The sequence below is a fragment of the Monodelphis domestica genome, chromosome 1 (assembly GCF_027887165.1).
Source record: "Monodelphis domestica isolate mMonDom1 chromosome 1, mMonDom1.pri, whole genome shotgun sequence".
Taxonomy (NCBI): Eukaryota; Metazoa; Chordata; class Mammalia; order Didelphimorphia; family Didelphidae; genus Monodelphis; species Monodelphis domestica.
This window is the reverse complement of record NC_077227.1, coordinates 75,226,687-75,249,308: the sequence shown is the minus strand read 5'-3', so window position 1 is coordinate 75,249,308 and position 22,622 is coordinate 75,226,687. Positions and strand designations below refer to the sequence as shown.

Below are 22,622 nucleotides of genomic sequence, written 5' to 3'. Positions count from 1 at the left end.
TCTCAGCTGGGCTCAGGCTGCCAAGGCCTGAGTTCCCCCCAAACTTGAGGAGGGAGGAAAAGGGTTTAGATAGAAACAGGGACCCCCTTTTCCCCACTTTCCTTTTCCCATTCTTCCCTGCCCTTTATTTCTTTTGTATTACCTGATTAAGTTAATATTAAAAGTTATCTGTTCCCCAAGCTGAGTATGAGAAAACTGATCTAGGTGAGACCTTTTTGGTCTCGAGTAGTGGAGGGGGTACAAGACAGACAAGAACAAATTGGGGAGAGCAGCTTTAGCTAAGGAGGGAAGGCAGAAGGGGGAAAATCTTCAAACTCCCTCTCCTATGAGCCAACCCGTTACAGCTGCTGTCTCCCCTGAACCATGCTTTGTGGAAAAGGGGGGGGGGATTCTCTCTCTTTTCCCCCCTCTCCATTCCAAAAACCCAGCCCTCTCTTGGGGGTACATCCCTTCCCTTCTTTCTGTTGTTTTTTTTTTAAACAAAAGCATCATATAAATTAGAGATTTCGAAGGAAGGAAAAAAAGGAAGGAAGGATGTGTGGAAGGATAGAATGAAAGGATGGAATGAAGTAGAAAAAGAGAGGGAATGAGGGAGGGAGGAAAGGAGAAAGGAAGGAATTATTCTTGGAATTTAGTTGGTTTAGGAATTTAAATGACATCTAGGTAGTACAGGAGATATAGTGCTGGAACTAGAATTGGGAAGACTCAACTTCTTTCCTTAAACAAATAATTTAACTCTGTTTGCCTTAGTTCCTCATCTGTAAAATGATCTGGAGAAGGAAATGGCCATTCATTCCAATATCTCTGCCAAGAAAACCTCAAGTCAGGTGTAAAGATTAAAATTTAGGGGAGACAGGGAGACTGAGGCAGGTAGAAATTAGTTTCTCTCTGCAAGGAGTATTATTTTTTTTAGAGGTTTATTAAAGGTTAAAGATTAAAGAATATACAAGTAAGAAACATGTGCCTAGGCCATAGGCCTAGACAAAATAACCTCACATCACTCAAGAGACCGCCTGCTCCAAAATGGAAGTCCAAAAACAGCCAAGAGAGAGCCTCAAAAGCCTTTGAATCAGCTTAAATACCTTCTCGATCTCGGCCCAGGTGAGATTACAAGGCATTCTGGGGAAGTGGAGCAAAGGCTTGTGGGGATTGTAGTCCTGTATTCAAGTCTATTTTTAACACAGGTCACAAAGAGTCAAACGTGACTGAAAAATGACTGAAACCACAACAGAGAAGTTTACATCACCATGTTATAGTGGAAACATTCTATACTAATCTGGTTCTTAAGAACACAGTTAAAAATTCCTTCTTTTGAAGTGAGAATATGGGGTCCAGTGAAATGGGCACCATGCCTGAATTCTGAAGATGTGAGATTCCATTCTAATTCTAATACTACCAATTTGACTTTGGACAAATCAGTTCTCTCTTCCTTCCCTCATTTGAAGAATGAGGGGATTGGACTAGATGATCTTTAAAATGTTTATCTACCCTAGCTGTGTCTATCAATCAATGATTTTGCAGAAAACTTCAAACTATAATTTTAGTGCTAGAGGAGATCATCAAGATCACTTAGTCCAATTCTCTCATTTTCCAGTTGAGGAAAATGAGACCCAGAGACAGGAAGTAAGTTGTAGACCTCACACAACTGTCCAGTTTCATGACTATATCCATTTTTAAAAAATTCTTTAAAACATTTTCATTTTATTAGAAACATGTTTTCATGATTGCACAAGTATAATCTATATAAAATTGCTTTCCATCTCATGGAAAGAGAAAGGAGTGAGAGATTTTGAAACTTAAAAAAATTTTTAATGAATGTTAAAATTTGGTTTTACATCCAATTGGGGAAAAATAAAATATTATTAAACAAAAATATTTTTATTTTTTCATATCATTTATTTTCCCAATATATCTCTCCTCCCATCTATGGTCAGAGTTCACATTTTATAATACAGATATTAAAAAACTAAGAGACAAAAATAATTTGACAAATCTAAATACCACATCAATCAAGTCTGACTTTATGCCATGTTCCACAGTCACAGACCCTCACCTCCGAGAAGGAAAGGAGGTGAATCTTTAAATCTGTTTTTCAGAATAAAGACTGGCCTTTTATTTTTTTAAAATGGTATAAAAATTTTGTTATGAAAGTATTACACATTTTTAAGTTGAATATCACTGAATTTAAAAAAAGAACATGAGTACGAGAGGTGCAGAGAGATGTAGAAATGACTTGTTTAAGAGCATACAGAATATAGTTAGCATAGTCAAGATTTTAAGACAAGCACTGTCTACAAAATATGACTTAAAAAAAAAAAAAAACCTTACCTTCCGTCTTGGAGTCAATACTGTGTATTGGCTCCAAGGCAGAAGAGTGGTAGGCAATGGGGGTCAAGTGACTTGCCCAGGGTCACACAGCTGGGAAGTGTCTGAGGCTAGATTTGAACCTAGGACCTCCCATCTCTAGGCCTGGCTCTCAATCCACTGAGCTACCCAGCTGCTCCCACCTTTTCTTTTAAAAATATTTTTTCAATTAACAAAAATTTCCCTTTTCTTTGAGATAAGAAGAAAAACAAAATCCTCATAATGTAAATGCAGAGTCAAATAAAACAAATGCCTATATTGACTGTGTACCCTCAGTTCACAGCCTTTCTGTCAGGAGGTGAATAACAGGTTTCATTAACCCTGTGGATTTGGGACTGGTCTGTATGTTGATCTAATTTAAGTCTTAAAGTCTTTTTCTTCCTTTAAAAAATGTCTTTGGGTCTATTTACCTAGTAGTGGTACCTCTGAATCAAAGAGTATATGTAGTTCAGTTATGTGTCAGGCATGATTCCATTTTACTTTCACTTACAGCTGGTCCAATTCTCATACTTCACCAAGAAGGGAACGCTTGATATTTCTGGTTATAGAGCAATCAGTTTTCATTCTTTGTCATTGGTTTTTCTATGTGGATGGTTGTAATCATTACGTATGTTGTTTTCCTAGTTTGCTTTAAATTTGTTTTGTATCAGTGTACATGTCTTCCCTTGCTTCCCTATCTTCTTCATATTTATTGTTTCTTATGACACAATAATATTTCATTCCATTCACATGGCACAATTTGTTTGGTTATTACTCAATTCTATGCATTCAAATGTTTTCCAGTTCTCTCTTGCTACCAAAATACTGCTCTAAATATTTTGTTGCATTTTGGAACTTTCTCTCTTTGACTTCCTAGAGTCTATATCTTGCAGATTGATCTTTGAGTCTGAAGGTATGGGCATTTTCATCCCTTTTGTAACATAATTCCATATTGTAACATACCAGGCATGGAAGTATGGTTGATGTATTAAATACTTTATCAAATCAGTTAATGACCAATGTATAGACAGTTCTAAGGGCAAGAGAATTATTGGGCCTAAGCCACAAAGGCTTAACCCTTACCTTGTCAAACCTCATTCCTCTGAAAAGTGCATGTCAGGTGAATCCCCACCTACTCTGATCTTGTCATTGTTTATCCAACCAATGTGAATCAACTATGCTTTGCTACGTATTTCATTTATCCTCTCAATCCACAATTGTTCCATGTTACCCAAATTTGATCAAATAACAAATTGTGCAATTAGTAATGTCATAACAGTTGTAAAAAATAGACACGAATCCAGGACTTCAATCCCCAGAATGCCCTGTAATCTCACTGAATTCACGTGGGCCGAGATTAAGAAGGTATTTAAACCTGGTTGTGAATAGGCTCAGGCTTTTTGGACTTCCATTTTGGAGCAGAGGTGTCTCTTCCATGATGTGAGATTCTCTTGTCTAGGCCTCTCTGGCCTAGGCATGTGTTTTCTTATCCTGTATTTTCTTTAATCCTTAACCTTTAATAAAACTCATAAAAATATAATACTCCTTGCAGAGAGAAACTAATTTCTACCTGCCTCAGTTTCCCTAAATTTTAATCTTTACACAGTACATTGGATACTGTTCAATTACAGCAGGAATTGATTCTATTATCCGAAATATATACATGATAATTGTCTTATATGGTTCATTTTATATTTGCAAGAAGAAAGTATGTCTTTATTAGAATCAGACATTTAAAAGTCAATTTTGTTGGAAATGGCATTTAAGCTTTTAAAAGAAAAAAGGTTGGTAATGGTACTCCTAACCATCTATCTTTCCTATATCCCAGAAGGAATATAGGCTAATCCTATGCAATAACACTTTGAATGTAATGATAAAGATTGCATTGTATGATATACCTGGATTGGGTTGAATTTTACCAGGAAATTAAGACTATAAGGGACCCAATAGGATGATAATATTAGGTCAAGGATTTGTTTGTATTTCTACAGATAGTGAAAACATCTGGTCACCCGCAAAGCACATCATGCCATATGGCACAAGACCAGGAAGAGAAGCAGACAAACAACAATGATGACATCAGTTAGCTGCACACCAGCCACACTCCAGACATGCTGGAAGAAACCATCACTGGTGACTACACACACACCAAAGACTGACATTACACTGCTTTTAATGACATTTACTATTATTCTACTGATGGACATTTGTCATGCTGACATCTATTGGTCTAGTATACCTAAACCAATATCAAGCATGTTAACTTGTATGGACTAAACCCCACTCGTGTATGTTAATAACAACAGATAGATCCCACACTCCAAAGACTTTACCATGGGATCAGAAGGAAATAGCTACAATTGTTCAGACACTACTGGATACCTTTCATTTTGTATGTCTATGCTATATACTGTTCAAAGGAACTTATTTTGTATGCATTGTAAAATTCCTACTTGTATTGTAAGAAATGCTACTATTAACAATGGTATAGGCATTGATATGGCTCTCATAAAAGAAGGAGATAGAATTTTTCTATTTTTTCAGTGTTTTCTATATTTTCAGCATAGACCTAGTAACCCCAACAGCAAAAAATTGTGTTTAAAGCAGGAGACGCTGCACAGGGATTTATAATGGACAGATGGTCCTGATCTAACTCTTAAAAAAGGGATGAGATGTCAGGCAGAATGCACTTTGAAATTTTTTATTAGGAACCTAAGTTATTGAAAACGGTCATCTACATCTATGTATAGATTATATTCCTGACAATACCTATATAGATATTATGTGCCAACCACCATTGGTGTGGTTACATGTTAATACCATTTTTGATCATTACTCCTGAAACCCCCATCTTTTTGGGTGACATCTTTATGGGAACTCTTTCATGCTCTCTTCCACCAGCCCTAGAGTTCAGGCAGGCTGCTGGATTTGGGGTCTATCAACTTCCCTGTCTAATACCGGAAGATGTTCTGGTATGTGGGAAGTCTAGCCTCAGTGGTAAACTGAGTGCTCAAGGTTGGACAACCTCTGTGGACGCACAGTTGTTGACCCTCCTCTGTGGAACTGGCTATTCCACACCTGCATGGGACAGAGGCAAAGCATACCCCGAGTTTCCCCTTTGGAGTATATATTTAAAAAAAAAATATATATATATATATATAGGCACTAATAAGCTTATAGAGAAAGCACTTTGGATGTTTTACATTTACAAGGAATTAAGAAGTTACATCAAATTCTATATGAGCAAGAAGCTATAGAAATTGCTTCTACATGAAAAGAAACTTAAGCTTCTATTAACCCAAACATTGGTTTGGTAGAGTGAAATTTGCAAACATTGGCAATGTTATATTCTTGGTTATTATATTGATTGGTTCTTTAATACAGAAGTAGAGATTTAAATAAAGCTGATATAAGAAATATGCAGCCAGAAGTTGCAATGTCACTTCATTATTTTCATTCTTGTTAGTTAAACAACAAATCAGAATGTAATGTTTATGGGAATATTGGTACTTGTTAAGAATTTGCACTAATTGTTATATTTATATTTTTGTAAAAATTTTACAATATCAATCTTGGTCAACATAGATTAGGGAAATAGAAATCATTTTTAATGTAAATTCTGATATTACACATTGGCTCAGCTACAACTATGCCACATGAAATGTGAGCCATGAGTTTAAAATTTTTGCATTAATTTTATGGTCATTTTCCATGATCATTTTTTCAGATTATTTTTTCCACATATTTTCTTTTCAGTACTAGAAGTACATTGTAAGCAGTATTAATACTCTGATCCTGAACTATGAATTAACTATAAAACTGAACTTTTTATTTTTGTCCATACCCAAAAACCTGAGACTGTAGGAACATGACAGCATTTGTTAAACTTCAGGTGTCTATTCTGAGAGATTATGTCTGATTGCATAAAAAGGGATTGCAACGGATATCTCACACTTGACCAGACAGCCTAAGCCACAGACAGATATATATTCCATATGAGATGGATATATGTTGATTGCTAAGGTTGGAGATACGAGGACACAGTGTTTTGACACCCTCATTCACAGGTTGGCCTGGTACTAAATTTCCAACCATATTTCTATGTGGCAGGCATCTTGGCTTATATATCCCTAAGAATATGCATAATCAGAACAAGGGAAAGACAAGAATTCCCTCTCATCTCCAGATAGAGTCTTTGAAAATTTGGCAACTTCTTATAGTCCCGGCTGTACATGGGTAAGATGATATATCAATGCATCTGTCCTATGAACTATGGGACTAATATCACATTAATTCAGGATCACTAAAGAGTGAAGATCATTTTCTTTGTATTTTGTATTATTACTTTTGATTTTTAAGGAAACTTTTTACCCTTGAGTTTGCTAAATGGAATTGAAGATCATTCTTATCATTTTTATAGCATTATGGCTAAGTTACATTTAATTTTGATATTTAATTTGGAATTTATTTTTTATTCATTATTTGACTACGCTCACTAATATTTTTGTTTGTTGATTGACTTCATTATTTTATGGTAACATGATACCCTCTTATTTTATTTTATTAAAAAAAGGAGGGGGGGGGATATGTAACATACCAGTCATGGAAGTATGGTTGATGTATTAAATACTTTATCAGATCAGTTAATGATCAATGTATAGGCAGTTCTAAGGGCAAGAGAATTACTGGGCCTAAGCCACAAAGGCTTAACCCCCACCTTGTCAAACCTCATTCCTCTGAAAAGTGCATGTCAGGTGAATCCCCACCTACTCTGATCTTGTCATTGTTTATCCAACCAATGTGAATCAACTATGCTTTGTTATGTATTCATTGACTTCTCAATCCACAATAAATGCTGGGATAAGCCGTGCTGCCCTTCCTCTTGTTTCCCGCAACCCTGGAGCTCTTTCTTCTATCTCTCTTTATCTTTCCTACAGCCACGTGCTTTCTATCTTGGAATTCTTACTTCCACGTGTCCTCCTATTTCTCATATTTTCCTTTAATTATTTTTCTAAGGAAAATATCACAGGAGCATGTGCCACTCCCCATTTCAATTAACTTGTCTGTGTCTTAATTTATCACTCATTTTCTCTGACTCCTTTCTCCTTCTCAAGCCCAAACCCACTAGGGAAAACTTTATGTAGGAGCCGCAGGTCGGACTGTTATACATGTTGTTTTCTAAAATCTGACTTTTCAAAACAGTTTACAGCTGGCTCTTTCCTAGATGGTTTTTTCAAAGATTCAGAAGGGATGGAGCCACTCTTAGACTTTTGATATACATCCCACCTGACCTATGAGTATGACCTGGCAAGCTGACCACTGGTTTAGTCAGCTCTGGGAAGCTGTGTTACCTTGGTTAAGTTACTCTTTCTGGAACAGATAATGTTCCCATAATTTGAAAGGCATAGTCCCAAACAGTCTGATTTTATGTTCAATGTAAATCCCTGGCTACATATCTGACTGGCTAATTGATTACTGATGGTAAATCAGTCAAACAGTCCAGAAGGAGTCCTGTTGTCTCTCAACCAGAAACTTCTTTCTCTTCCTACTACATTATCTCTATTGTGGGCTTATTATATGTATGTGGGCATGGGGTATATGGGGTATTCAGGGAGGAGTAGCACCTCTGGTGTGAGAGCTTACCTGCCCTTTTCAGGGTTGGGCAACCAATTTTAGTGTCTACCTTTCAATTAACTCTCACTATGGAATTTGCAGTGACCACACTGATAAAAATCATCTTGGTGGGCTGACTGAGGTAGTTGACAGGTTTCAAACCATCAGTGCATTAGGGGGATGTCTATCCCAAGTATGTGATATCTTTCCTCCTCAGATTGGGTAGATGAGAACAATTTCTTACAATGGCCATGAAGCTGGCTGCAACAGGCACTTCAGAGCACTCAAATCTTGATCAAACTTCCAGGACAACCCAGATCATCGATACACTGCATCTCTGGCCACTGTCAGTTATCTTGACTTTTGTCCGGCCAATGAACTTCAATGTCTCTAGAAAAGAGAATAAGCCTGACAATTTTGCATAATTCTGACTCACTTAAATCTAACTTATGAGCAAGTGAAGACAGCATCTTGTGATGTCATTGGTTCTCTTCAAAACCAAAACAACATTGTTCCCATTACAGGAAAATTTAGTAAAAAAACTATTCATCACCCCTAGAACCACATATTGGAATTTGACATTACATTACATTTACATTAATCATTAAAGAAAGGATTTTCTGAACAAATTAATTTCACTTGACTTCAGTTTCCTTGTCTATGCAAAAAAGAAAATGATTGGATGTGATATCCATACCATTTCTAAATGTTTGACCCACTGCTCATTAAAGTGGTTCTCCCAGTCTGTCTTAATGTCCCACATGGATATATTCTGGCCTCCCTACTTTTCCTCCTACATCATATTCCAGCTTTGCGTAGGCTGTCTACCTGCCTGGAATGTTCTCTATCATCACCTCTGTCTCTTGCTACTCTTAGCTTCCTTCAAAACTCAACTGAAACACAATCTCCAAATGAGGAGCTCTGGAACCCTGGTTTTGAATGTGCCACTTACTACCATTGCAACACTGAGGAAAGCATTTAATCTTTTAGGGCCTTAGTTTCTGCTTCTGTAAAATTAGAGACAGGCAAGGTCCAGCCTCACTCGCAACTCCAGGGGTTCCCAACAGGTGGCGAATGGTCAGTCAAGAAAATAACAAATGGAAGACAGCTGTATATTTTTTGACCATGTGCATGATTTGTACCTGATAGCTGCTCCACCATCCCCAAGTCTGGTGTTTATTTTTATACCCATTTTTTGGGCACACAGGTGCATTACCTAACACACATGTCTAAATAGGGATAATTGGAAAAATGATACATTAACTTTTAACAAATCACTTGATTAACATTCTATATTCTTATATTCTTGTATTGTGATTACAAATTCTTGACAAAATAAAGGTTTCACACAAGATAAATTATTTCATCACAGGTGACTTAATTTTCTCATCACTCTGCGAGGAGCTTGAGCTTACGAACAACCAAGGAAATTTACTTATTACTATTAATAAAAAGAAATAATCAATCAGAAATTCTTAAAGACAATTCCACAATTGTATCATTGAGGCTGAGCTTTGGGAGCCATCTAGCAATCTCCCTGAGGGTGAAGACTTGCTCCATCTAGATGTGATGATCTGTTCAAGTAATGGAAATGACAGACACCATGTGTTCAGGCCCACGTGCAGAGGCATCACACAGTGTTCTGCTATAGCACAGATGTTCATTGATTATATAGGGTTTCAAGTACATACTTTGGCACACAATCAATTTTCTACATATATGTTTCCATGGAACTTAACAAGATGCGTAGCCTAAGGAGATAGTGTAAAAATGGAGATTTTAACCTCAGACTTCAATCCCCAGAAGTCCTTGGTACTTCCCAGAATTCCCTATAATCTCACCTGGGTCCCCACGTGGGCGAGAACACAAATTGTATTTAAACTGGCTGCAACGCCTACTTCGGCCTCTCTTCTTCCACTTCTAAGCACACACGTCTCTCTACCTGGCAGGCAAGATGTAGTGAATAGGTTGTGAATGGGCTAATGTGTCCTAGGCACGTGCTTTTCTTATTTTGTATTTCCTTACCCTTGATTTCTAATAATCTTTAATAAACCTCATAAAATATAATACTTTTAATACTAGAGACTATTTAACTGTTACAATAGTCAATGAAACGTTGTTGCTATAGATGAATGACATAAACAGGATGATCTAGAGGTTAGTTCTTCCTGACCTGGGAGAATCATTATTACTTTTGCTCAACTTTCACAATCAATCACAATTACTTAGGAGATGGGTAACAAAACATTTCATAGGTAGGTACAAGGTTAGAGGGCAATTTAATGACAGACCGGATTTGGGGTTTTCACATTAAAAGATTGTAGTATAGCTCTGAAGATCCTTTCAATTCATCAATAATATCCCCTTAACAACAAATAACTTTACTTTCCTATATTGACCTTATAGAAAATTAGGGAGATCCTAATTCTTCTTCCCTCTCCCAATTCCTTAACCTTCCTTCTTTAAAATAAATCCCTTTTAGAAGGTATTATAGTGTGTGATTAGTCTTTTAAAAGCTGCTGTCAACTTACCATCTGAGAAGAGCTGTTAAGACCAACTGAAAGAGAGTGACAGGAAGTTGGGTGGGGGGAAGGAGTGAGAATCCCAGCTTCTCCTCTAACCTTATTTCTTAGTGTCACTGCTCCAACACTTCTCTTACCTTAAATACTCTAGTTTAAGGAGCCTCTATTACATAGGATAATAGTCTGGAGTGATTAAGGTAGGATATATGTATATTGATCTTATAAATATTTGCTCTCATATTATTTCTCCTATATTGGGGAAAGAATAATAATCATAACAAGTATATTAGTAAGGGAAGTTGGAGAAAGAGAAAACACAGAGGGGGATCGGTGGGGGCCTCATTCTCTGGAGGCTGCCTTGCAGGCCCCATTTCCCCAGACTGTGACCTTGTCAGCAAGTGACAGTATGATGGCCTCCAGCAGTTGAGAGGTACTGGAAACACAATTCAGATTTAATATTAGACTGATCATTTTTCAGGGTTTACTAGGGAGTTTCTTAAGGGGAAGAATCAAGTCACTGAGGCATGATGAAGCTTGGTACTCTTGCATGTTTTCTATGTGTCTTTATGATTGATTTGTATGCTGGCTTCATGAGAATACGTTTCTGTGGCTATGGTTTTACTGGGAATTATGTACCTAAGTAAAATTTAACCCATGGTAGTTTTTTGGGATTGGGTTTGAAGGTCTGATCTTTTGGTGATGTTTTGGAGAAGTAGTACAGGTATTTTGCACTTCCATTATTCCTTCTGAGGTTAGGGGGAATAGTAATCATGTCAATTCCATAGGTAAGGGATGTTAATGAGAGAGATCATGCAAGGGGAACCGAGTGAGCAATCACATCTTGCCAAGGGCCACTCTGTGGCCCCGTTAGCTACCACAAGTGACTTTGTCAAGATGTCATGGCCTGTTGGCTCCCAGCACCTGGCCTCTTTCATTCTGGATCAGTTCATGCAGATCTTTCCAGCTTTTTCTGAAATAATCTTGCTTGTTATTTATTTATTTTTAATTTTATTTAGTCAGTTTAGTACATTATTCCTTGGTTACAAGAATCATATTCTATCCCTCCCTTCCCTACCCCCACCCTTCCCATAGCCCACACACAATTTCACTGGGTATTACATGTGTCCTTGATCAGAACCTATTTCCATGTTGTTGATGTTTGCACTAGGATGTTCATTAGAGTCTATATCCCCAATCATATCCCCCTCAACCCATGTAGTCAAGCAGTTGTTTTTCTTCAGTATTTCTACTCCCACAGCATTTCCTCTGAATGTGGATAGTGTTCTTTCTCATAGATCCCTCCAGGTTATTCAGGATTACTGCACTGCCACTAATGGAGAAGTCCATTGCATTTGATTGTACCATAGTGTGTCATTCTCTGTGTACAATGTTCTCCTGGTTCTGCTCCTTTCACTCTACATCAATTCCTGGAGGTTGTTCCAGTTCACATGGAATTCCTCCAGTTCATTGTTCCTTTGAGCACAATAGTATTCCATCACCAACATATACCACAATTTGTTCAGCCATTCCCTAATTGAAGGGCATCCCCTCATTTTCCAATTTTTTTGCCATCACAAAGAGTGCAGCTATGAATATTCTTGTACAAGCCTTTTTCCTTATTATCTCTTTGGGGTACAAACCCCGCAGTGCTATGGCTGGATCAAAGGGCAGACAGTCTTTTAGTGCCTTAGTCCAAATTGCCCTCCAGAATGATTGGATCAATTCACAACTCCACCAGCAATACATTAATATCCCAGCTTTGCCACATCCCCTCCAGCATTCATTACTTTCCATTGCTATCATGTTAGCCAATCTGCTAGGTGTGAGGTGGTACCTCAGAGTTGTTTTGATTTGCATCTCTCTGATTACAAGAGATTTAGAACACTTTTTCATGTACTTATTAATAGTTTTGATTTCTTTGACTGAAAATTGCCTATTCATGTCCCTTGCTGATCTATCAATTAGAGAATGGCTTGATTTTTTTAACAAATGATTTAGCTCTTTATGAATCTGAGTAATTAGACCTTTGTCAGAGGTTTTTGTTATGAAGATTGTTTCCCAATTTGTTACTTCCCTTCTAATTTTGGTTACATTGGTTTTGTTTGTACAAAACCTTTTTAATTTAATGTAATCAAAATTATTTACTTTACATTTTTTTATTTTTTCCTAACTCTTGCTTGGTTTTATCTTTCCTTTCCCAAAGATCTGACATGTATACTATTCTGTGTTCACCTAATTTACTCATAGTTTCCTTCTTTATGTTCAAGTCATTCACCCATTCTGAGTTTATCTTGGTTTAGGGTGTGAGATGTTGATCCAAACCTAATCTCTCCCATACTGTCTTCTAATTTCCCAGAAGTTTTTTATCAAATAGTGGATTTTTGTCCCAAAAGCTGGGATCTTAGGGCTTATCATAGACTGTCTTGCTGAGGTCACTTACCCCAAGTCTGTTCTACTGAGCCTCCTTTCTGTCTCTTTTTTTTTTTAAACCCTTACCTTCCATCTTGGAGTCAATACTGTGCATTGGCTCCAAGGCAGAAGAGTGGTAAGGGCTAGGCAATGGGGGTCAAGTGACTTGCCCAGGGTCACACAGCTAGGAAGTATCTGAGGCCAGATTTGAACCTAGGATGTCCCGTCTCTAGGGCTGGTTCTCAACCCACTGAGGTACCCAGCTTCCCCATCCTCTTTTCTGTCTCTTATCCAGTACCATATTGTTTTTGATAACCACTGCTTTATAGTATAGTTTGAGATCTGGTACTTCAAGGCCACCTTTCTTCACATTTTTTCATTATTTCCCTGGATATCCTTGATCTTTTGTTCTTCCAAATGAACTTTGTTATGGTTTTTTCTAATTCAGCAAAAAAAGGTTTTTGGTAGTTTAATTGGTACAGCACTAAATAAGTAAATAAGTTTGGGTACGATGGTCATTTTTTTTATGTTAGCTCATCCTACCCATGAGCAGTCAATATTTTTCCAATTGTTTAGATCTAGTTTTAATTGTGTGGAAAGTGTTTTGTAGTTGTGTTCATATAGTTCCTGTGTTTGTCTTGGCAGATAGATTTCCAAGTATTTTATATTGTCTAGGGTGATTTTAAATGGAATTTCTCTTTCTAATTCTTGCTGCTGAGATGTGTTGGAGGTATATAGAAATGTTGATGACTTATGTGGGTTTATTTTGTATCCTGCGATATTGCTAAAGTTGTTGAATATTTCCAATAGCTTTTTAGTTGATTCTCTAGGATTCTTTAAGTAGACCATCACATCACATACCTATTACTTCAATAGTTCTTTCACTTTTGATTTTATTAATTTCTCCCATCATTTTTAGGATCTCTAATTTCGTTTTCATCTGGAGATTTTTTATTTGTTTGCTTTCAAGTTTTTTGATTTGCATGTCCAATTCATTGACCTCTAGCCCCCCCCCCCCAATTTGTTAATATATAAACTCAAGGATATAAATTTCCCCCTGAGTACTGCTTTGGCTGCATCCCATAGATTTTGAAAGGTTGTCTCATCATTGTCATTTTATTCAATAAAATTATTAGTTATTTCTATGATTTGTTCTCTAACCTATTTTGGAGAATCACATTATTTCATTTCCAATTAAATTTTCTGTACCTCTCCATGTACCCTTACTGATTATTTTTATTGCATTATGATCTGAAAAGGTTGCATTTATTATTTCTGCTGTTCTACATTTGTTTGCCATGTTTTTAAGTCCTAGTACATAGTCAATCTTTGTGAATGTACCATGTGCTGCTGAAAAAAGGGTGTATTCTTTTTGGTCCCTATTTTTTTCTCCTTATATCTATTAACTCTAATTTTTCTAATATTTCATTCATATCTCTTACCTCTTTATTATTTATTTTTCAATTTGATTTATCTAAATTTGATAGTGGTAAGTTCAGGTCTCCCACTAGTATAGTTTTACTATCTATTTCCTCCTTCAACCTCACTAGTTTCTCCTTTAGAAATTTGGATGCTATACCATTTGGTGCATACATATTGATTACTGATATTTCCTCATTGTCTATACTGCCTTTTATCAGGATGTAGTTACCTTCCCTATCCCTTTTAATCAGATCTATTTTTACTTTGGCTTTTTCAGATATCATGATTGCAACTCCTGCCTTTCTATCAGTTGAGGACCAATATGTTTTGCTCCAAACTTTAATTCTAACCTTGTGAGTATCTACCTGCCTAAAATGTGTTTCTTGCAGACAACATATGGTAGGATTTTGATTTCTATTCCACTCTCCTTTTTGTTTTCATTTTATGGGTGAGTTCATCCCATTCACATTCAAAGTTATGATTGCCACTTGTATTCCCCAACATTTTGATATCCTCTTCTAGTTCTGTCCTTTCTTCTTTTGCTAGATCCTTTTAAACCAGTCCACCTAATCCCGGTCCTTAATAAGCTTCCCTTTCTGCCCCTTCCCTTTTTGTTCCCTTCTTATTTTTTTAGGGTCTGTTAAGTTCCCTCCCCTCTCTTTTCCTCCCTTTTTGTACTCCCTCTCCCCCTACTCCCCTTAGTTTTCCCTTCTTACTTTCCCTGTAGGGTAAGATAGAATTCAATATCCCCAATGGATCTAGATGCTCTTCACTCTCAGAATTGTACCCTTCCCATGTGTATCTTTGTGTGATAAAGATTATCCTATTTATTTTATTTCTTCAAGTATCTCTTGGTGCCATCTTTGATTCTCACCTCCCTTTTTCTTTTTTTTTTTTGCATATCATCTTATAGCACTTATTACCCCAATATCTTCCTGTGAATGATTCCTCTAATTACTATAATAGTGAATATAATTTTTGAGAGTTACAAATAACATTTCCCCCATATACTAATATAAATACTTTGATCTCATTGAAGCCCTTAAAGAAGAAAGTTTGAATAAAAAAAAATTTTCCCCTTCTCCCTCTCTTTCTTATTTACCTTTTTATGTTTCTCTTGATCTTTGTGTTTGAATATCAAATTTTCCACTTAGTTCTGAACTTTTATTTACAAACACTTGGAAACCTTCCATTTTATTGAATGCCCATACTTTCCCCTAGAAGTATATAGTAAGTTTTGATGGATAGGTGATTGTTGGTTGAAGACCCAATTCTCTTGCCTTTCTGAATATCATATTCTAAGCCTTGTGGTTTTTTTAGTGTAGAAGCTGCCAGATCTTGTGTAATCCTGATTGGTGCCCCTTGATATCTGAATTGTCTCTTTTTGGCTTCTTGTAAAGTTTTTTCCTTATCTTGGAAGCTCTTGAATTTGGCAATTATATTCCTGGGAGTTGTCTTTTGAGGATTTAGTGTAGAGGGTGTTCTATGAACTCTTTCAATGTCTATTTTGCCCCCTTGTTCAAGAACATCAGGGCAGTTTTCTTGGATAAGTTCTTGTAGTGTGATGTCAAAATTTCTGTTTATTGCTGTGTTTTCAGGTAGACCAATGATTCTCAAATTGTCTCTTCATGCTCTGTTTTCCTGATCCATCATCTTTTCAATGAGATATTTTATGTTTCCTTCTATTTTGTCAGTCTTTTGACTTTGCTTTATTAATTCTTGCTGTTTTGCAAGAGCATTGGCTTCCAGTTGCCTAATTCTGGTCTTTAAGGACTGGTTTTCCTTTTCAGTTTGGTCTATCCTGCTTTTTGTGGCTTCCAGCTGTTTCTCCAATTGGGAGTTCTTGTCCTTTCAACTATTATTTTCTTTTTGAACTATTTCCCACTTTTCTTGCCAGAAGGCTTCCATCTTTTTGATAAGCTCCAATTTAAATTCTTCAAGAGCTTGTGGACAATTTCCTTTTGGGGGGGTAGATTTTGGTGCATTTATTTGTATTTCCTCTTCTTTTTCTTCTGTAACCTGAGTTTTTCCTCTGTAAAAATTATCCAGGATCAACCCCTTTTTCTTGTTTTTCTTGGTGTTGGGAAGTTGTTGTTCCTGCGTACTGTTTGCCATTACTGTTATGGTTTTTTACTTCCCTTTTCATTTAGAAATCTGAGTGAAATGGGCAGGCTTTCTTTGTATGGATCTAAGAAGCAAGGATTTTGGCTGAGACCAATTCTCGAGTCTCTGTAGCTTCTGCTGTTTGCTGCCCCTCTCTGTGCTATCTCCCTGCTGGTGTCCATGGTCTGTGCTCCTCAGCCTGCTGGGGCCTCAGGTCTAGCTGCTATCAAGGGTAGGTCCTCAGTGGTCTCAGTCAGCTTCCAAGGACCCAGAGGTGCCCCTCACTCACTCACTAATTCTAGCTCACGCTGGCTCTGATTCTGGCCCTGTAGGTGGGGTGGGGGAAGATGGATTAGCTCGAATTTGGTGGAAGCTTTTTCACCCCCTTATGATGTGGAAATGCCCAAATCCCATGTCCCTTCAATGCTGTGCCCCACTGTACAGTCCCTTCGTTCATATGAATTTGGGTTTTTTTTTTTTACTTTTTGGGGTAGTCTGTATCAGTAGGTAGTGAGGAGAGGAAGTGTCCTTCATCTAGACTGCAGCCATGTTTACCTGGAAGTACCCTTGCTTGTTTTTTCTTATAGCACAATAGTATTCCATCACCAACATGTACCACAATTTGTTTGGCCATTCCCCAACTGATGGACATCCCTTCAATTTCCAGTTCTTTGCCCTAGTCTTGCCTTTTCATCAAGCCATCCTGAATATAGTGCTTTCATTCCCCAAAATAATAGTAAAGGCCAGGAAAATGTCTTTATTTGTCCAAAGCTGGGACAAAAGCAAGCAAGAAAGGTAAACAAAGAACTCTTCTAAATCTCTCCTTGGTTTTATTTTTAACCTAGCAATATTTTTTATCACGGATGACTAACTGAAAAGAGGAATTAAAAGTAACTATAGGCTTTTTCTAGTTTGGGTGAAATAAAAGTAAAAACAGAGAAAAATTAAGGGTTTAAAATTTAAAATATAGCATATATTTCTAACAAAATTTACATAATTGCTCTAGAGCTTGTTAAGCCAGATAATTTAAGTATAAAGTCAATCAATCCCCTTATCTTAATTTGGGATATCCCTTTAAAAAAAGAATGGGGGGGGGGGGGACAAAGTAAGCTTACCAGTCTGCAGTTTTAGAAAAGCTTACTTTGGCTCAGAGAATTTGGGTAAGCAAAGTGGAAGGAGTCCTACAACCCATGGTTAGTGCCCACTGAGGAGCCAGTGGTGAAAATTTGTTCAGGTGTACACTCCCTCTTGGGTCCATAACAGGTGTCGCCTAAGGAGGTGGGGGTGGTGGGAAAACGTCCATGCCTCACTGTCCCATTTGTGTACTATATTAATTTCTTATGTAATTTTTTGCCTTCTTTACCAAGCTTCTGATCCCTTTTTTATGATTTTCCTGTATCACTCTCATTTTTTCCCCCATTTTCTCCTACCATTCTTTCATTTTTAAAATCCTTTTTGAGCTGCTCCATTAATTTTGGTGGGGAGGCTTGAGAGCAATTCTCATTTTTGTTGGTTTTAGATGCAGCAGTATTGACTCTGTTGTCTTCTGAGTTTGTGTTTTTGTCTTCCTTGTTGCCAGAATGACTATCTATGTTGATTTTCTTTTTTTCTTTTCTTTTTTTTGTTTGATCATTTTCCAGCTTTTACCTTTTCATTTAACTTAAAAAACAGTTAAAGTTGGGCTCCGTAGCTATGATGAAAGGAGCACCTTCCAAGCTACTAACTACTTCTTAAAGAAGTCTATATACTATTTTTGTAAAGCTCTAAATATTAAGTTTTTCTTTACACTGAACCTAAATAAATTTCTCTGCAATCCTTAACCAATGCTCCTGGTTGGGCCCTCTGTAGCCATACAGAACAATTCTAATCTCTCTTTCCTGGGACAGACTTTCAAATGCTTGAATATAGCTATTCTTTCCCTCTCTCCTTTACCTTTAGGTTTTATTCTTCAAGTGAAGCATCCTTCTTTTATGACTATTTCACATTTGCTAAAATATATTGTAAGTGGGAGAAATATAAGGGGTTATTATTAAAGGTTGGACTGGATTATTTAAGAATAGGGTCACCAGACATTTAATTAATCTAAAAAGATTTATTTTAACAATTTATTTACAAAATATAGAAAGAGTGAGAGTAAGAAAATGAGACAAAGGATAGGGTAAGATATCTAGCCTAAGCACTAAGTATTTTGCTCCAACCCCTGGCTAAACACAGACAGGACTAATTAGCCCTTAGTAGGGGGCCTCAGCTTTGAGCCAAGGACCTGGGTATACAGGAAGCTTCTCTCAAGGCTAGTCCCTTCAGAAAATGCAGGAAAGGAGTCAGCCTTTTTCACTCATCTTGTGTCAGTCCAAAGGGAGAGATTTAAGAACAGTCTCACCAAGTCCAAGGTTTCAGGTCCAGGAAGCAGATTCTTCATCAGCTTCCAACTCAAACTCTCAACTCTGAAGAATGAAGAAGCTCCTCACAGGAAGTTGTAACTCTAAAGATGCCTCTTTGCATCACTTCCTGTGCCTTCCTCTACAGTTTACATGGACAAATTATAGTCTAAAGCTTTGCTTAGGACTGCCCAGGGGGAAGTCAGTTGATTCCGATTTGTCACCCACTATTGCACACCGTGGAAGAGGCATGCATGCAAAGGACAGAAGCTGGAGATGGGTCAGATGTAAATCAAAAGAAAATTCCATTTGGAATGTTACCAGAAAAGCAACTTGGAGCCAAGCCAACAATGGCTGTTTGTTTGTTCTGGTTTTTTTTTTTTTCTGGGCTTTGGGTTGATGGTGGTGACTTTGAAGGAAGAAGCTGGGTTTATCTCTGGGACTTGGGATAGTTAAGCTGGAGGTGGCCTGGCTGATTTGAAGGAAGAAGAAGAAGGACAATAGTCCATATATCTCACTCTGGCTTGCTCTGTTTCATGCTAGTGACTGAATTGCCATTTCTCTCAATATCCTCCAACCCAAGACTCACTATAGATAATAGGGAAATCCCACCCCTCTTACCTTCATATTCCATCTTTCCTGTTTTCCCCAATAAACCCTTACTTGAGATAAAGAAGAGAAAAGAGTATTTCCTCTGAAACATCATAACTCATCCTGAGTGACTTAGAAGGAGGCTGAAGAAGAAGGGAGAAGAAGAAACTGAAGGGAAGAAGAGGGGAAGAAGGGAAATTGGAAGAGAGGAGGAAGGGAGGTATAAAAGGGAGGAGGGTAGGCAAAAAGAAGATAACTACCTGATCCATTAGTTATCTAGTATCCATCAAATATACCCTCCAATATCATCTATTACAACACGTGGGTCACAGACCTCCCCCACTTAAAGATTAAGTGGGATGTGTACACTTTTGGTGATTAAATCTAAAATTGGGCAGAGGAGAATTAATTTAATCTTCACAATCAGGGAAGAGTTAATTTAATTTTCACAATATCCAATTCCACTTGTTCTCCTAGTTGTTGTCCTTTAACTCCATGAAATTCCTCCTGCCCCATAAAGACTAAGGACCTTGTCCTGCTTATGTATTTATATAGCAACGTTTAGATAGGACAATATGTCCTACATCACTGTTGAAAATTCTAAGAAACTCATTTCTGGCTAAGAAAATCAATTTATTGATCAGGGTAGCAGCAATCAACAAATTAATTGGTCATTGACCTCTCTCAGTGATCAAAAACAAAGAGATTCAGCCTTTTGAGTCATTAAACACAATTTTGGAAGCTCGTTATTCAGCCTTCCCCTCAACCTCTCTAAATGAACCTAATGAGCTGAGCCAACATTCTTTTAATCTCTTCCCCTATTCCATGATGATTATGTAAAATCCTGTACCTAGATCAAGAATTCCAAAAATCAGATAATGCCATATTGTGAGTAATGTTGTCTGTTTATCACATTGTGGAACTCAAGGACTTTGTCCTGCTGCCTGGAAACACATCTGAAGTAACCTAGATTTTTTACTTACTGGGAAAGATACAGCTCACAGTCTTCAATTTCAATCAACCCAATTCATAGATTACTTTGGGACAGGGAAGAAAATGTGAAAATATTCCTTAGACTTGTGAGGAACAAAATAATAGGAAAAGAGATATGAAGGATAGAGCTGAGCTTCAATTTAAAACTTAGAAATAGGAACAATATATTATAAATAAATTTTCTCACCTAATATTGCAGTCCTTGACAGGGCACCCCCTCATAACTATCCTGGCTTTCCCTATTAGGTGGAAACAATAAAAGAAGAAACCAACTCAAGCTTTTACGTGCTTGTATTTGTAGCAAAGACTTTATATTTTGCATCAGAGACTTCCTTTTCCTGGATTATTCCAGAACAGCAGCTTCCATCCTTGTGTCCTTCCCTGCCACCTTAAAACAAAACATAAAACCATGATGTTTATCCAGTCTGACATGTACACTCTCACTTCACTAGCCTTTTAAATCAATTTCTGACAGACTAGCTTCCTTCTTTTCCCATTTCCATTTGAATAATCACAGCAAAACAGTCAGTCTGACCCAAAGGATGTTTAAGAGTAAGACTGAAGGAGAGAGGGACAATAGTAACAACAGGAGGGAGGAAGAGAGACTGTGGTGTGTTTTGCTTGTTCATTTTTAAATCTCATCTTGCTCTGAGAAAATAACATTAAGAAATCAGATTCTATATAACAGTATGTCCCAAACTGACCCGAGAGACTAGGAACTTGGTCACTATGCTTTGGAACTAGGAGGAACAACAGGAAGGGAAATAACCACTGAAGCAGCCTTCATGCTTGGGACTAGAAATGATAGGGATGATTTAGATTAATCTCTGAGACAGGATGGGGTAGTGGAAAGAACACTGACCTTGGAGTCACAACAGAGAGCTGTTACAAATTTTTCAAGCACAGGAAATCACTTCACTGAGGCTTGGTGTACTCTTTATCAAATGGAGATAAGAGAACCGGTGGCTTCCACCTGATATGTTAAAAGGATAAAGTGAGACTTTGGACATCAGCTTCTTGCAAGTCCTCAAAAAACTACAAGTGTCAGCTATTGGTGTTGTGCAAGAGCTTTGAGGTGAAAACCTGAATCTGGACAGGTTACCCTTTGCAAGAACGCAAGACTCCAAAACTTAGTTTAAAATTAAAAAAGAAATTTAGTAATTTTGAATTCATGTTGAAAGACCAGGGAGACAGTATGCAGGTAGAGAGCTACCTCCTAGAGGAGATGTGTTCTGGACTTTATATACCCTTTTGACAACAGGGTCTACATGACTAGAGAAAGGATGATAATGATTACTCTGGATGATTACTCTGTCTCTGGAACCCAAGATGGGTCATGTGGTCATGTCCTGTCCTCAAAGTCAAAAGGCCATAAACTGTTCAGTTTACGATGTTTATCAGGAGCAATCTGGGATGTGCCTATCTGTGCTCATCAAGAATTAAGGGAGAGGGCAGAGGGTCTCAAAGTCACCTTCTCTAGTACTGCAGGAATGCAAGGAAAAATGAATCTTTTATGTACTCTACATAATCTGGGGTGTTGGGGTGTCTAGGGGAAGCCTATGCCCCCATATCATTAGGAGTATGGGATTTCTGTTTTACTTTCCTTTTTGTAAATAAATAAAAAAATTTTTGCAATATTATAAACTACATACTTTTGAGTAAAGAATATGTCTCAGGATACTGGTAGGATGGGCAAAGATTAACAACTGAACAAAGCCTCACATAACCAGAAGAAAGACAGAGTTATGTAGTGGTTAGAGAGCCAGCCTTAAAGCCAAGTAGACCAGGTTCAAGGTCCACCTCTCATGCATTTTGAACAAGTCATTGTTCTCCTTTTTTCTTTTCACTAAATTTTTTTTCAGACAGCCTTCATTCTTTCCTTATCCACTAATTTGAGAACAAAAGAAAAACAAACCCTCTGTTACAAACACACATAGCCAAGAAAAACAAATTTCTGCATTGGCTGTGTCCAGTAGGAAAAATATATAATGATATGATATAATATTAAACAATACATATGTGTGTGTGATCTTGATGGAGTCCCTATATAGTCATGATGAGGATCTTGATGGTGTGCCTTTGCATACTTCTGAAGAAGAATGAGCCCAATTTTAAAGTGGCCCCATCCAACTGGGAAGCAGAAGACGAATTAGAATTGGAAATGCAGGTGGAAACAATATAAAATGCTAGTTATTTGACCAGCATCAAGAATCAGAATAAGAAAGTCTAGATCAAGAAAAGAGTGAAA

General features: G+C 37.3%; 1 long non-coding RNA gene across 1 annotated transcript; it reads right to left on the bottom strand.

Annotated features, from left to right (window-relative positions):
* Positions 1–8,202: 8,202 nt before the first annotated feature.
* LOC130458825 (uncharacterized) lies at positions 8,203–10,550 on the bottom strand. The gene is made up of 3 exons (XR_008918201.1): positions 10,488–10,550; positions 9,798–9,898; positions 8,203–8,346 (listed from the first exon to the last, which is right to left on the bottom strand). It is a non-coding gene; the product is annotated as an uncharacterized LOC130458825 (long non-coding RNA).
* Between the last annotated feature and the right edge of the window lie 12,072 nt (positions 10,551–22,622).